Raw genomic sequence first — 17953 nt, 5'->3', positions numbered from 1 at the left:
AAGCTGCAGTTTCACTCACGCCTGACGTGGATGGCACAGGTTCTGGCTCCTTGCTGGAACTAGATGCACGTTCGCATCTTTGAAAGTTCGTGACTTGAAGATTTGTATGTAGGGGACTTACTGTATTTCAGTAAGATGTGGCCTAAAGGGACAGAATTTCATCTCCTAGGCTTTTCAGGAGTGCCAACACACCATTTACACACAGGAGAGAAGAAGCTATCTCTCCCTCCCCACCAAGGAGAAAGGTAAAAACTGTTCCTCTGACACGGGACGGAAGGACCCTGGGTTCTCACCTAACCTTTTGGAATATACACATGCCTTTCCACGGCCTGGATAAACCCTGGGTGTCTTCCACTTCCATGAGCCAGACAAGTCTTCAAGTCTGGGCTTTATGTCTTTGAAACATAAATACCACAGGAGAGAGAACTCCATTTTCCCCAGTGCCTCAGCAGCTTAACCCAGGGTAAAGAAACATTTTGCACCAGACACATGGTAAAAATAGCAAAACAGATTTATTTGGAGTCACTGCAGTAGGGGAAAAAGACCTTAGTATGTGACTGAGCTCAATTCCAAAGACAGCAAAGACAGCTGGTGATTTAGAGCCAACAAGCAGAGTGAGGGAGTCAGTGCACGGAAAGTTACTAACAAGAACTCGATTAGGTATCAAGGGCAGGGAGATTCTTCCTAAAATAACTTAACAGGATCTTGCTAAAGGCAGGCCAAGGGTGGAAATTGATCAGCTATAAAAGGTGGAAGTATTCTTGCTAACCTGGATTAGTGGGATTCTTTGCTAAAATTGGACAGGCCACGAACAGGGCAGCAGACCAAGATCCAGGTCTAGTTAAGAAGGCTCAGAGAAGCCTGATTAAAATGTGGGTAAGGAGAGAGTCTTTGCTACCAGGAAACTACTCTGACTGGAATCATTTAGCCTTATTGGAAGTTAACAGAAACTTTATTATTCTTTCATATCAGAGCAATATATTAGATAAACGGATACTGGACGAATTATCATGACATATGAATAGTAAGATGTTTCTAGGGAAATTGGAAGCAAACACTCCCTCTATCAGTATGCGGTATAAATTTCTGTGTCTAAGGAGTACCAGGAAATCCAGGGAGGTTCTATTTCTCCACAGTACGGAGATGAATTCGGTGGGCTGATCCAGGGTGATACTCGATCCAGTGCCAACTCAAAAACAAACAACGCCTTTAATTTTCTACAACCTAAAGGAGTGACTTAGATATTTTGCAGCTATATTTTCATAAAATCAAAATAACACGTTATTTCAGAAGAGCTACCAATTGGATGGATTCAGTTTTGAACATCAAAAATAGCCTTTGCTTTTCATATTCCATTTCTGGCTTATAAAAGGGATAAATATATTTTTGCCCAATCAGTTTCTTAGAAGTAAAGTTTGATGATATCAAGTTTAATCAATTAAGATGCTTTTGACTGCAAGCAACAGATTATCCATCCAAAGTAGTTTAAGCACTAAAGTGTTTTCTTTGACTCATATAAGAAAAATCGAGCATCGGTAGTTCTATGATTGGCGTGACAGTTCAGCAATATTATCCAGAACCCAGATACCTTTTAATCTCTGCTCTGCCATCTCCAAGGTGGGGGGTTTCCATCCTCAGGCTTGTCAATGCACAGGAGCAACACGAGTGCTTCAGATCTAATGATCCATTTTCAAACCTGCTGAAGAGAACAAAATCTTTTCCTGAGGATTCCCAGCAGATATCTCCTTTTGGACAACTTAGTCACATATCCAGTAAAAGAGAATGAAATTGCAATTACTGGTTTAGGCTAGTCATGCTTCGTCACCTTCACTTGGGCACATTGGGTTTTCTAAACTAAGGGAAAATGAGGAAAGGCCTTTAGAACAAAAAGGGAACCAACAGTGCCTGCCACACCAGTGTCAGTTAGGGTATGGAGAAATAGCTATTCTCATGAAATCTCAGAACACTACTCACCGATGACATGTAGCCGATGTCATGGGAAATAAAGGTAATTGTTGGTGATAGCAACAAAAAGGGAATAATAAAATCAATTTATGGGATACGATCATAGTTTGAAATGAATAGACGGGTATTACACAGAGTATGGCCCAGATGAAGTGGCCTGAGGCTGTAAAGAGAAGAAGGGTAGAGGGCTCTGAAAATCAGTGAATCAAAAAACACAAGACTTCTGCCACATGAGTGTTGGCAAGGGGATGTTTCAGAGCTGGCCTGAGAGTCTCACCTGGAAAGAGAAGGCCTCCACTGAAAGAGGCTGGGGATTTACCAGCAGATGGCCATTGACCGAGAGCAACCGTCTAGAGAAATGCATGCAACTCAAGAGAAGTGCAGGCAAGAAATGTCTAGCGACGTGGAGGACTTCTGTAGAACAAAACCACAGCTACCATGGTCAATGTCAACTTCTGCTCAGCTCAGCGAACACAGATGCTGGTTAGCAAGAGGGTCCGTCAAGTAACACCTTTCCAGCTTCCTTAAGTCTTCCACCTTCCTATATGATTTTGACCCTATCGGGTTCCAAAACCACGCTTAAGAAGCTGGAGAGAAGAAGAGGAATGAGGTGAAAAGATAAAAGGATGAAGGGGGCTGACTACCCCCTTTCCCACTGTTAGCAACTAACCTGCAGCCAGCCCAAACCAGGGGAAAAGATACATTTTCAATGGGAGTAAAATAACACTGAAATGAAACTGTTTGGAGGACTGGCTGTTGCTAGGTGACTTTTTGTTACCTGAAAGTGACTAGAAAATTCATGAGATTTGCAGAAGATTGCAGTGAGAAAAGGGAAAAGTTCCACAGATGTTTAGAAGGACAGAGGAGGAAAAGAAATTAGAGACTTAATGATTGTACCTAGGAGTCTACATAGTTTTTATTCTCCCATTTAATATATATGTGATATATGCTATATCACATATATATGATATATTCATATGCACATACGTAGAAACATATAAAGAGACACATGATTTTTTCCCTGCAGTAATCATAAAAAAGCTTTTCAAATCTGTTGCCTTGAATGAGTATAGAGTTGTTTTGCTTAATTTTGGAAATTGTTTTTTTCACTATATTAATATATATGCATACTATATTTTTATATTATACATACACATTTATTCAAACTCACACACATTGTTATATATGTACAATACATACAATGTATGTATATATACACATAGTGCATATGTGTATATGAGCATATATGTGTATATATGCCAGTTTTTCAAGGATTAAGAAGACAAAGTGTTTGTGGTCAATTTGGGGAATATTTTCCTATTTTATGTTTCCAAATTAAAGAAGAAAACTAACAAATAATGTTTTCAAAAATGAAAAAGGAGATGGGAATAGAAGATACTCTTCTTTGGCATATGAAGAGTCAATAAAATAGAAAGGGAATTAAATAATTCTCCCTCATTCATGGAGTAAAAGATATAAAATATCCATTGGATTTGTCAAAGATAAAGCTTAATTATACATATTTTACTTGGTTGAGGATCCAAAGAAATTATATACTTTTCCAGCACCAGATCATGAGGGCAGGAGAGAGATATCACAATTTAAATATCAGAATATGAGATTGCAATATTTTAAAGATGGAAGCATTCTTTGCTGTTTATACACAGAGGAATTTAATTATTCAGTACCTCAATAGATGACTAAAGAAAGACATATTAAAAATATGCTCTCATGGCTGTGAAGAAAATAATGCAATTCAAATAATAGAGGAAATACAACTTCTGTTCCTGGCATTGGTATCATACGTGTTTGAAAAACAGAAAGATAATTTTATACATATTGTATAACATATGTGATTGTAATTCTTCAAGCCAGATACATTGCCAATCTGTCTGCAAACACATTTTTTTTTAATCCTGAAAAAGAAATGTGTTAGGAATTTTAAGTTGCATATAAATGGATACAGAAGAGTAAAAGTCATTTCTGACATTTTGCTTTTCCTTTGCTTCAAACTTTTACCTAAATAAATGGGCATCTAATCCAACAGTTCTATACATTTTTGGGTTCCATATCTTGTCAGTAGTGTGCCCATTATATTTGTGCCACGATGATATCATACATAGTAATATGTAGCGTTCAAATTAAATAATATTTTGCATGCTAACTAGCCAGACTCAGTCATGATAGGTGGAAAAATTAAACCAAGAGAAATTAAGTGATTGCCTCCAACTGTCATAGTTAGTTAAAAGCATATCTACAACCTCAATCAAGTGTCTTTCTCCCATCACTGTGTAGCTTTAATTAAAAAAAAATGCATATATCAATGTCTCTTTGTCCATATGCATTGTTTTACATGCCCCATCATCCTAGTTTTCTTTTCTTTTGTCCTTTTTAAAGTTTGTTTCAGTTTAATATGCATAGAGAAATCATAAGCATACATATCAAAACATTTTCACAGAGGGAATACACCTGTTAAACAGCATTCACATTAAGAGATTCAGTAACACTAGCACCTGAGAAGACGTGTCTTGTCTCCCAGTCACTAAACACCTACAGTAAATCACTGGCCTGAGTACTAACAGCAGAGATTATTTTTTCCTGTTTTTGAACTTCATGTAAATGGAATAATTTACATGCACTATTTGTGTCTGGCTTCTTTAATGCAACATAATGTCTGTGAGATTCATACATATTATGGTGTGTAATTATAGATAATTCATTTAAACTGCCATCCAGTTTTTATTTTATGAAAATATCACAATTTATTTATCCACTCTACTCCTGACAGCCATTTGAGTTGATTCCAGTGTTTGTTAACTTGAGCATTCTTGTGTGTGCCTCTTGCTACACATACATTTATGCACACATTTTTACTCAGTCTATTCCAAGGAATGAGATTTCTGGACTGAGGAGACAGTGTTGAGTTTTACTAGATGCTGCCAGTCTTCCAACATGATTGCACGAATTTAACACTGTTTAGTAGTGAGCTACAACTCACGTTTATCATTTGATTATTGCCATTCTGCAAGTTGGTTGTTCCACCATCTAATAAAAGAGTAGTGTTAAATTTCCAATACAGGCATACTTTGTTTTGCCATACTTCACTTTATTGTGCTTTGCAGATATTATAGTTTTTACAAATTCAAGATTTGTGACAACCCTGTGTCAATCAAGTCTATGGATGTCCTTTTCAAATTTTCAATTCTTTCAGCTCTTGCTTCATAGAATTTTTTTTTTTTTTTTTTTTTTTTTTGCGGTACGCGGGCCTCTCACTGCCGTGGCCTCTCCTGCTGTGGAGCACAGGCTCCGGACGCGCAGGCTCAGCGACCATGGCTCACGGGCCCAGCCGCTCCACGGCATGCGGTATCTTCCCGGACCGGGGCACGAACCCGCGTCCCCTGCATCGGCAGGCAGACTCTCAACCACTGCGCCACCAGAGAAGCCCGCTTCATAGACTTTGAAGTGCTGATGTTCGGTGCCATCTCAGGACTGTTGTGTCTTCTTGATAAATTGACTCCTTTCTCATTACAAAATACCCTCCTATGCCCCTGGCAATATTTCTTGTTCTGAAGACTACTTCCTGTGATTTAACACAGTCACTCGCAATTCTTGTGCTTAGGATGTGTGTGGTGCATCTTTTGTCACTTTATCTTCAGCCCATGTGTTTTTACGTTTAATTGTGCTTCCTGGAGACAACATATAATCGGGCCCTGGTTTTCTATCCCACCTGAAAATCTATGCCTTTTAAGAGAATTGTTTAATCATTCACATTTAATATAACTATTGATTTCTTGGTTTTTATACCTGTCATCCTGATATTTGTTTCTGTTTTCTCGCATTTTCTTTATTGCCCTTTCCCTTCTCTTTTCCTGTCTTACTTTTGATCCGTGTGTACTTTTAGGTTCCATTTTACCTTTACTATTGATTTTGTAGATACAATTTTTTATTGTTTTAATGGTTGCTTGGGTTTAAAATATGCATTTTTTTTTTTTTTTGGCGGTATGCGGGCCTCTCACTGTTGTGGCCTCTCCCGATGCGGAGCACAGGCTCTGGACGTGCAGGCTCAGCAGCCATGGCTCACGGGCCCAGCTGCTCTGCGGCATGTGGGATCCTCCCAGACCGGGGCACGAACCCACGTCCCCTGCATCGGCAGGCGGACCCTCAACCACTGCGCCACCAGGGAAGCCCTAAAATATGCATCTTTTTATTACAGTCAAGTTTCAAACAAGTGTATACTACATGTATAATGTAAGAATCTATAATAGTACACACTGTTTCCCCACAACCCAATTTTGTGCTATATTTGTATACATTATACCACTACATATGTTATAAAATCCAAAAGAAATGGTTATTAATTTTGCTTTGAAAAGTTGAAAGAAAGGAATTAAAGTAAGTTGTCTGTGATCCATTTACTCTTTTTACTTGGTAGAAGTTCCTGGTAGGAAGAAAAGAAGGGTAAGTTCCTGGAAATGTCTTTTTGCTAAGTGGATCTCAGGTAGATTAATGATATTATTAAGAGTAAGGGACCCAATCTCTGAAATATCCCTAGCTGGAGATCCCGTACTAAATAGAACCTAGTGTGTATGAGAAATGTCCCCACAAATGTCCCAAAGGCTGTACAACCCTTTAGGCTTTCATGACATAAATTCTTACCTCTTTGTGAGGAATCCCATGAACCTTACTTAAAGCCCCCCAATATTCTAGGCAAAAGGGGCATGTCTGACATGGGAAGAAAGGCACCACCCCCCCTCTGACCCCCCAGGTCCCATATCTCTTTCTTCTTCATCTAAGCCTCTTTCTGAATTGTTTTTAAATTATTTAGTAAAACCTGATCCTGGGTACGATCTATGGTTCTGTGAGTCTGACTTTACCTTCTGATCCTGTCTGGTAACTCAAGAGTCAATTATATTTCATAGCAATTTAAACGTGATACAAAACCCCTTTATACATACCTACCTACTTACCATATACAGTAATCTTAATCCCTGTGTGTAGCTCCAAACTTCCATCTTGTAGTGCAGGTCTGTCATTGAGAAATCCTCTAAACTTCTGTTTGTTTTGAAAAGTTTTTAATTTGCCATCAGTTTTCCAAGAATATTTTTTATTCAATAGATATAACTTATTAAAAATTTAGCATTACTACAACTTCTCAGGTTCCCTCCCACATGGCTTGAAACATCTATTATTATTCATCCTCTCCTGGGAATTAGTAGCAACATTGCCTAGGGAACAACAACAATAACAACAAAACAGCAGTTACTTCACTTAAAGGGAATAGTTAACCCATTTTTGCAAGATTTTTTTTCTGTGTGTAAAGTTCTGGGTTGTAAGGGTTTTTAAAATATGTTTTTCAACACCTTATAGATTTTTTTTTGTTTTGCTTTCTGGTTTGCCTAGTTTCTGATGAGGTCTGTTGTCATTCTTGTACTTTTCCCTCTAAACTTACTAATGTGCTGCTTACCTCTGACTGCCTTTATACTTTTCTCCTTAACACTATTTTTCATTAATTTGAATATACTCTGGATTGGTGTAGTTTTCTTGGTGTGTATCTTTTTGGAATTGCTTGGGGTGTTTTGGACCAACACTCTCATAGTTTTCATCAGCTTTGGGATGTGTTCAGTCATTTTTCCTTTATAGATTTTACCCTCTATTCTCTCTTTCTGAGACTCCAATTACACCTATATTAGACTACTTGTCATCAGTTCATGTATCACTGAGTCTGCTAATTTTCTTGGTCTGTTATTCTTTCTTTCTATATTTGTCTCTATCTTGTTGTTTCAATTTGGATAGTTTATACTATTTTCTATGTCTTCAGGTTCAATGATCTTTGCTTTGTCTGCATTTAATCTACTATTAATTCTATCAGTGGATTTTTCATTTCAGTTATTATGCTTTTCATGGGACACTTCATTTCATTTGGTTTGTTTTTGTATTTTCAATTTCCCTTCTTATTACAACCATGTTTTCCTTTAAACACTTGAAATAGCTATTTTAGTGATTATATCTTCTACTTTCACCTTTCTTCCTTCCTTCCTTCCTTTCTTCCTTTCTTTCTTTCTTTCACACAGGGTGATTCAATCTCAGTAGGAGCAAAACAGACATGACAGTGATTCTCCCAATTTACAGTTGTTGCTTGTTCCACAGGGACCACCCTGCTTCCCCTCTGAGAATGAGAGACAATTCAAAATGGAAGATTAGGCTTCTAGGTGTGTAGTAGGTGTCCACTTCATCATAATTTTTAACACCACACTGGAGTTGGAAGTAAGACCTTCCTGTCTGTAGTTCTCAGCTCTCCTCTGTGGCCCTTGTCAGCCCAAGTCTGTCTGGAAATCTGACACTCCAGTGGCATGTGGCTATTTGCAGCTGCAAGGTTACACTTTGGCCAAGAGCTTCACAAGTTCATCCTAGAGTTTCTTCAGACCCTTGGTCGGTGCCATCTACTGCTGGTAAATGATTTGTTTCTAAATTTGTCAAATAGGTCTAAAGCATCTTGTGCTTTACCACCACATTTCCCCCCTCTAATTCCTAGGTTCTGAAAGATTATTTGTGGCTAGGAATTTCTTTAGCATATTTTTCAGTAAGCACTTTATGAATATAGTTGGGGGTTATGTAGGACCAAGACTGAATTTATACTGGCTAAAGACTCAGAATATTTATCTGTTGTAGTTTATATCCAGATAGGAAGTGGGAAGAAATATTCCTTTTCTCCCACGAAGGGTTTCAGTCAAGAGGGACTGCATAGAAATAAGAGGGATCTCTTACTCATGGGTGATATTTATCACCCCTCCCCAACTCATCAGCCCTGTTATCCCCACTCTTCTACTGAAACTATTATGAAAAAATTGTTTTATTTTTGCATATGATCATAGCAACTGATTATTTTCCTAGTTATGGGTCATGTTTCCTGGCTTTTCCTAATCTCTAATATATATATTTAAAATTATTGGTTACTGGATGCTATGATGCTTACGTTGATGAGTACTGCAAACCAGGAAGGGTCCCTCACCTGATCTGTCAGTACCTGGAACTTGGACTAAAGCCTCCAGAACTGTGAGAAACAAATGTTTGTTGTTTAAGCCACCCAATCTGTGGTATTTTGTTACAGCATCCTGGACTGACTAAGACAGGATGGAATTAGTTTTGAGTGCAGCAACAGAAAAAAATCCCCACTGTCCAAATACTTCAAAACACTTGTTCATTACCTTTGCTATTATCCCATTCACCAACCAAAAGAAGTCACACAGCCAAGCCCAGAGTCAGAAGGGGAAGATGATTACACAGGAAGGATGATCAAATTAGAGGCCATTACTTCAATTCTTGATCATATGGTGTTTGGATTACTAATATATTCAAGGACTTCTGGGATACTCTCTTTTTCTTAGAGGAAATTGGAATTGAGTAATCTAGAGCATGCAATGATAGGACTCAAATCGATCAACACAAAAATTAACCTCAAATTTGTCTTATTTGCGAAAACAATGTGTTTCAAAAGTGTTCATTAAATTTTTTAAACACTTTTTCCTCTTGTAATTCTGAAACATATGTAAAGACTGCAATGATCATACAGTTAAACAAAGAAAACTACAAAAATCACCAATGTCTAAGGGGAGAGGATAAAAGTGCATCATTTTCATAAATAAGAAGATCGTGTCAGTAAACGATAGAGAGTTGGATTTAACAGAAAACTTGAGTAGCCACTAGCCTAAAACAACAATTTGCTTTAGGATCTAGTTGACAGGAATTTGCATGTGTGTGTGTGTTTGTGTGTGTGTAGGGGGGATGGTGATTAGAATTATGTAGTTTCTTATATAATTCAAACCTAATTCCATTTTATATTGCATAGAAAGTTTTCATCTGAATTTTTTTTAATGAGGCAACAGTGAATTATCTCATGGTTACTAGAAACTCGTATCACTGAAACTATTTCTGCTGATTATTTTATACATCAAAAATATAATGTCAAGTATTTTTCTAGACAGTCTTTTCAAAAATATGAAAGGCAATTTTCAGTATGTATGGGAAGCATATAAACTTTATAGCTGAAACTCAAGACCAGTAATCTTTAATTATCCCTTGACCCTGGGGAATGTCCATTCTCATACAATACAGCATATAGGAAAATTCTTAACATGTCACGCTCAAAATCTGCCCAGGTCCTTCCGCCTTTTGTACTAAAATGAGAGACAAGCATTCTCAAAACTCCACTAGTTAGTAATTAAGGTGCTTGTCAGTAACAGTGCCTTTCCCAATACCAGACACAGAGGTTTACACAGCTTATAACAACGAAAGCAACAGGAACAACTAACATTTACTAACAAGGTTTTATATTCTGGGCATTTTTTCTAAGTTATTTGCATGTATCAGTGATTTCAATACCCATAATTGTCCCATAACATAGGTATATGTTCACCTTTTTTAAAAATGAGAGACAAGAGAGACAGAAGGTTACTTATTTTGCTCGAAGGTTTTATAAAAATATATAACTCATATATATATGCATATGTGTGTGTGTGTATATATATATATATATATTTAACCCTTGGTCTAATCTATTTATTTCCAACCCAGTATTGATCCTCCCAGAGTTGGTACTTTCTAACATTGTCTGAGGCAGCATTTGACATCTTTTATAATTGAACAACATATATCTAACCATATGCCCTATACAATAAACCCCTACTTTGTCTTATTCCAATTACAGGCTAAGGTGCTAACATATTTATAACACATTTGTCATTTAAGCCTTTTGTCCCATGTAAATATTACTAATGTACTTTAGGATTAGAGGAAATAAAGTTTTCTAGATCAACCTCTGCTAATGTAAGGGAGGCAGATGTGTAGAAAGGCATATCTTTCTTTAGTGCTGGGGAGACTTATTCTGTAGTCTTAATGTGTTTGATTTTATTATGACTCATTTCTATGACAATAATAAACTCTCCTCCCGGTGACTAAAGATCAGTTTTTTATACTTGCCAAGCTCTTTTCTGACTTATCTACATGTGCCCCTTCTGCCTGAACTTCTGTTCCCTGGATCATTGCAACTCCAACCACTTCTAATTCTTTAAGTCTCATCTTGACAATTATCTACTTGGAGAATGAAGACTGGAAAAATCCATCTCAATGCAAAGTAATAATTTGTTTCTTTTCAATTTCCCCCAAAGAAAATGAATATCACAGTATGATATTGCCATCAATAAATTTCATTTATTTCATTACCGGAAGGCTGACTGCAAGTTCAAAAATAATAGAGTATGAGCTTAACGAATGGAGGAAAAAATCAGAATTCATGGAAGTTTGATGTCAATTATGTTTCTAGCTTCATTGTTTAATTAAATGGAACTACTAAAAATAAAATCAAACTGAAAGTAAGCCCAATAAGCACTGGTTAATTCAGTGCATCTTGTACGTTATAAGGATAATCACCCATTTGTCATTGACCTGTTCCAGTAGTAGAACCTCTGTTGTCGAAGAAATATGTCAGCATGAGAGTTTAATCAATAATGAGATGATAGAAACCAGATATTAATATATTGGACATCTCTGAAATAGGCTGCTAAGATGATCCCTGTTTCCCCTCACAAAATCAATCTAAATATCTGACATAGCTACTACCTCTGCTACTTCTCTTTAAAGGTTTTTCCTAAAGAATGGGTCATAAGTAGGCTTGAGACGGCATAAAACAGTCACTAAATAAAAGGAGTAACAACCCCTTGGGTCCTGCTTACATTTGTCCTTGATGAATCTCTTCTACTCGGTGATACAGAATCTCGGAATTGTTCACATAGGGTAATTTACAGAGATCATCAGACATAGAAATAATGATTAAAAAGAGTTTGGTATCTGATTGCTTTTCCCATCTCTAAAGTTTCTCTCTTTTTTAGAGATACCATATTCAGGCATAAGGAATCAGTCTGTAAGAATAAAATTTGTTTTGAGAGAATGAACAACAACATCTGGAAGACCCAATTCAGCATTAAAAGGGAACATACTATTGACATTCAACACAACAAAGTTGGACTTCACAGACGTGGTGCTCTCTGAGGGAAATCAACACGAAACAGGTAAAACTATACCAAACGATCGTCACGCAATGAGCAAAGTAACTGATGGTGACAGAAATCAGAACAGAGGTTCCTTGAGGAGCGAGCTTGACTGAGAAGGAGTAGCAGGTGGTTCTCTGGGGTGGTCGAAATGTTAATATCTCGATGGGACTGTGGGTGAAAAGAGCGTCTGCATTTGTCAGAACTGATTAGATTTATGATCTGTGCATGACCATGTATGTTCACCATCCCTCCATATGTAACATAAACTTTGGATACACCACAGAATGCTGGGTGCTTTTCGTTTCGACAGCCTCTGATTGAGGAAGCCAGCCATCTGGAATAGAGGTTTGCGGAGGAAAGGCTCCATCCACGCCGGTTCTGGATTAACTACGCTGGTCTGTGTTCACCTTTTATTTCCATTTGGCCAGGATCGTCCACCTCTATGTAGACTTCCCGGATGGATTCATTAATTTTAACCTCTGTTCGCTCTCAAAAGTGTCCAAGTATGGAAGATAAATAACATGGGCACACTAGAAGGAATTAAGCACAAGAGGAAGCAAAGCCCTAGCTGCACTGACAGCAATAGTTGGCTTGGCAAGGTCCTCGGCCCGCGTAAGGCGGTTTGCACAACAGTCTTCTTCCCATTTGCTGACTCTTAATGCCCAGTGATCATTATCAGAAAGCACGTCTTGAGACATTCTCTCTTACACTTTACCCCAGTCACCCCTCTATCTGCATCTTTTAATGTGTACTTTCAAATCTTTATTCACTCGAAATGAGCTTCCTGAAAATCTGAACTTGGCCTTCAGATAATTACAGGAGGCTGATCACGTTGTTTAAACTCAATCAATGCAAAACACCGTTAACACCTTCCTTCACGAACCAGCTGCTCCTATGATAGCCAATATCGTACCTGGTTGACAGTATATTAGACCAGCTTACCAAAGTGACCCAAAATGTAAGGGCTCAACAAACATACAAGTGTGTTTCTTGCTTGTTTCTTGTTTTTTGATTCCTGGTTAAGGGGGAAAAGCTCTGCTATTTCATCTAACCCAGGCCGAAGGTGGCTCTGTCAGCTTCAGGAGGTCCATAGACCCCCCCCCCCTTGGGCATTCCCATGCCAGGCTGCCAAGGGAGGGAGCCAGCATGGAGTAAGACAGATGGGAGTCGATGGAACTTACATAGTAGGTAACGGCAGGGCAGACATTACTTCTGCTCACTTTCTATTGCCTGGAACTCAACACCATGACCAATGTAACTGCAAGAGAGGGTGGATAATATAGTCCAGATGTGTGCCAGGAAGAAGGAAAGAACATGGATTTTAACAGAGAACAGTCTCTGTCACATGTAGTAATAGGCTCTTTTTTATTGAGGTATAATTGACATATAGCATTATGTTAGTTTCAGATGTACAACAAGACAATGTTTGTATATGTTGCTAAATGATCACCACAGTAAGTCTAGTTAATATTTATCACCACACATAGTTATAAATTTTTTCTTTCTTGTGATGGGAGATTTTAAAATCTATTCTCTTAGCAACTTTAAAATATACAATACAGTACCGTTAACTATAGTCACCATGCTATGCGTGACCTCCCAGAACTTATTTATTTTACAACTGGGAGTTTGTACCTTTTAAAAAACTAGCTCATAGATATTTTTAAAATTCGTATCCCTAAATCTCCTTTTCCCTTTAGCACATTATTCATATCACAGACAGGGTAGAATTTTAGTAAAACATATCACGTTATGTTACTTTGCTTCTTAAAGCTCTTCTTAGATTCCCACTAGGTTTATGATCTACTCCAAATTCTGACTGACAGAATAAGACCCTGCATCGGTCCTGACCAACTGCTCACACCTTATGCTCCAATGGCACTGGCCTTCTCCACATGCCTTAAACTAACCCCGTTGGTTCCCAGTGTAAGGTCTTCTTCATCCATCAGTGATAATTGTTTTAAGTGTCATAACTGCGCTCAACAAGGAGTCATCAACATTTCCATCAAATTATTTTTAAAAGAATAAAGAGGTTTATTTCTCTCACAACAAAAATTCAAGGGTAGGATATCTAGGAATGACGTGATGGCTCAATCATATCCAAAAATATTCAGGATCCTTTTAGCTCTGCAGGACTACGTTTTATGTCTCTCTTTTAGCCTTATGGAAGAAAAACAGTTGCTCTAATTTCAGGCATCACATCCATGTACAAGCAGGAGGAAGGGACCAAAGTCTCTTCCCTGGGAGCATTTGCCCATATATTATGGTAGAAAAACCCCACTTTCATATTTCCCCGTTTACCACACTGGTCATAAATACATCACATTGACACTGCTAGATGAAAAGAAGGTTGGGCTTTTTAGCTTTTGTAATAGTAGAAAGAGGAAGAAGACATGGAAGCATTGTAAGTGTCCATTGACAGAGGAATGGATAGAGATGTGGTCCACGTACACAGTGGAACACTACTCAGCCGTAAAAAACAAAAATGAAACAATGCCATTTGCAGCCACGTGGATGGACCTAGAGATGATCATACTAAGTGAAGTAAGTCAGATAGAGAAAGACAAATATCATATGATATCGCTTATATGTGGAATCTAAACAATGATACAAATGAGCTTATATGCAAAACAGTAATAGACTCACAGACATAGAAGATAAACTGGGAGTTGGAGGAGCGATAAATTAGGATTTGGGGGTTAGCAGATACAAACTACTATACATAAAATAGAAAACCAACAAGGACCTATTGTATAGCACAGGGAACTACATTCAATATCTTGTAACAACCTGTAAGGGAAAAGAATATATATACATATCTATGTATATGAGTAACTTCATCACTTTGCTGTACACCTGAAACATTGTAAATCAACTACACTTCCATTAAATTTTTTTTTTTTAAGAAGAAGTGTTGTAAATAGTTTTGGGGTCGCCAGCTCACAGCACCTTCCCATCCCAGGCCTTTACACCCATATTTTCTGTTAGGCGTTCAGCTTTAGACTACATGTCGCCTGTTGAGAAAGGCCTTCTGTGCTGCCACTCTGTACCGGGCTCCACTTGCTCTGCCCCTCAGAGACTGACTGTGTGCATTGCCTCCGGTGATGCCTTGCCCTATGACCTGGGCAGTGAGAGATTCAGGAGTAGGACAAAAGGGCTGCCCTTCGGTGCTTCCTCTCCCATGTCCCTCCTGCCTCTCCCCAGGTGTTCTCTTTCCCCAAGTCCTTCAGCTCAAGCCACTCCTGCCCCAGAGTTACTCTGCCTGGGATTCTCTGACTGCACCCTCTACGTGCCTCTTCAGACTTGGAGTGCTAATGCCCCTCAGTTCTCAGCCCAAGGAACTCACCCAGCTTTTCTTACCCCTACCCACATCTTTCTTTATAAAAACTCTCCCTTATGAAACGTTGCTCAATGGCCCTGTTGCAGCAGACCATTTGTTTCTTGACAGCATCCTGGCTAGCATACTTTTAAAGCTACCATATCTAAAACAGGTCTCAAGTAGCTTTCAGTATCATTACCCTATCTTAATTACCTGCATAGCACTGACATCTTTTTTTTTTTTTCCGGTACGTGGGCCTCTCACTCTTGTGGCCTCTCCCGTTGCGGAGCACAGGCTCCAGACGCGCAGGCTCAGCGGCCATGGCTCACGAGCCCAGCCGCTCCGCGGCACGTGGGATCTTCCCGGACCGGGGCACGAACCTGTGTCCCCTGCATCGGCAGGCGGACTCTCAACCACTGCGCCACCAGGGAAGCCCCACTGACATCTTTTGATATGTATATACTTTCCCCTGGTAAAAAGCTGGCTCCTTGAGAGTAGGTCCTGTGTCTACTTTGTGCATTGTTTTGTTTCTAGTACCTAGAATACTGACTGCCACAATTCAAGATGTGTTGAATGGATAGTAAGTGCTCAGTTGATGTTTGTGGACTAAAGTTGCCCGGAATGAGTCTTTCTCCACTGACGCCAGCCCTCCCACACCTGGAGCTCGCCTTCACGGCCCTGAAGTTTCACCAAGAGCATCTCTATACATCAAATGTCTCTGCAGTTGAGGCCAGACCCTTTCCTGGACTTCCAAACTCCTGCTTATCAAAAAGTTTTATGACGGCTTCTGATTTCTATTTAAATCCTCTAGTGAAGATTTCTGAATTAATTCCTTTGGTCTTTACTCCCTTCAGATTGAATTATCTTTGGCCATGTAAACTATCATCAAGCAGAGAGTCTATTTTAGAGCGAAAGGAAAAGCCATGCATTAGTTATATGACTGCAGATGATAAATGACACAGGAATACCAGTACCTTTACTTCTTACTTGTGGGCAAACTGATACATTTTATTGTTATCAGAGAACATCCTTGCTAATATGGTTTCATATGTCATATATGAAATATGAAACCATAATATGGTTTCATATATATACCCTGCTTCTTACACGTCCAAGAATGAATTAAACATTCCATCACACTTTTAGTAGTATTAATTGATGCATTTTCTGCTCAGGGCAGTTTCTTAATAACTATCTTTCATTGAAATACTCTCATGTCCAGAAATTAAGATTTCAGAGAGATTAAACTATGCTCTGAAGAATGAACATTCAAACCACAAAACAAGAAAATTTCAGCATTTAGGATTGAGTGTGTGTGTATCTGTTGGAAAAGACATAAGCAAAATGTAATCTGACCTAGTTATAACATTTGGGATAATCGTAACTTAGTTTAAGTCTGCCAGATGAGGATTTATCAACCTTGTAATACTGTTACATTTTATACATTTATTGTTTTATGTTTATTATATATATTTATACATTGTATTAATAATTTTATTACCTCATGTTTTGGGTGGAATGCTTTACTTCCCTTTAATAGTTAAAAGTGTGACCATGGATGATAACTTAAAAGTGTGTGTGTGTGTGTGTGTATATGTTTCTGATATATATATATATATATATATATTTATATATCAGAAACATCTTTATGCATAATCAGGACTTTTTCCTAACATATGATGGGAAAGAAAATACATAGAAGGGATGAGTATTAGAGGGATAGTACTCAGCATGAAGTTACTGGAAAAAATAGGCAAGTAAGAAATGATATGTTGAATGTACGTTTGTATCCATAAGGTGATAAACATTAAAGAGAGTTCTAAATAGCCCAAGTTTAAGTTAAAAATGACAAGTAGCTTCGGAGAAGAGTCATCATGGAAGAATAAGAGAGATTTTTATAAAATATTTAAGGGATTGGTCCCTCCGTGACCAGAAGCTTCATTGCTTGCTGCGTGTCATTCTCTTTAATTCTTTCCTCCACAATTGCATGTCACTTTTCAAGGGAGGAATCACCAATTACACAAAGGTGGGCAGAGGGTTAAGTTGTTGTCTGCTCACCCGCTGCTACAGTGCAACTTCCAGCGAGGGGCTCTCTGCCTTTCGTCCCACTGTAATTTCTAAACAAGAGATTAAAAAAAAAAAAAAAAAAAAGACCAGGGAAACGTGCGTGAAAGGATACTGAAGAGGTAGAAAGAGATAAAATTAAAGCAAGAGCATGATATTGGTAAGTTTGTTTTTAGGTTAGGTGCAGTCTAGTGTATTTAAAACCAAAATATATTAAATTGGGGGTAAATGGTTAGTTTCAAAATGACCTAACAGTTCCATTCAATTTAAAATGAAAATTGGGTCTTTCTATTTTTTTTTAGATTCTCTCCACATCTCTTTTATTTGATTACTGTTTTCCTTGTTGTGTGTCTCTGCTTTGCTGCTGCCATAAGCCTATAAACTGAATGCACATGGAATTCCACAGCTCACTGAGGTTTACACCAGGGAACTTTGCAGGAGGTCATGGGCGGTGTTATGGACCAACTAAAGGATGGCTTTTTTGCAGGTAGGGCAGCTCATCATGTCTCCCCCTCCTTTCTCATTCACTTCAAGTCAAGACCGTGGGATTTGCACGTGT

At 38.3% G+C, this 17953-nt stretch overlaps 1 long non-coding RNA gene across 4 annotated transcripts in view; it reads right to left on the bottom strand.

The window, feature by feature from the left end:
- Positions 1-17953, bottom strand: part of LOC132597519 (uncharacterized) — a 180241-nt gene that overhangs the window by 48554 nt on the left and 113734 nt on the right. For all 4 annotated transcript variants that reach the window (XR_009564438.1, XR_009564441.1, XR_009564439.1 and 1 more), the window contains exon 6: positions 1589-1696. This is a non-coding gene — a long non-coding RNA (uncharacterized lncRNA). The remainder of the gene's footprint in view (positions 1-1588; positions 1697-17953) is intronic.

The sequence above is a fragment of the Globicephala melas genome, chromosome 6, assembly GCF_963455315.2.
Source record: "Globicephala melas chromosome 6, mGloMel1.2, whole genome shotgun sequence".
In the NCBI taxonomy this organism is placed as follows: domain Eukaryota; kingdom Metazoa; phylum Chordata; class Mammalia; order Artiodactyla; family Delphinidae; genus Globicephala; species Globicephala melas.
The sequence above is the reverse complement of the archived record's forward strand: the minus strand, read 5'-3'. Positions and strand labels throughout refer to the sequence as shown.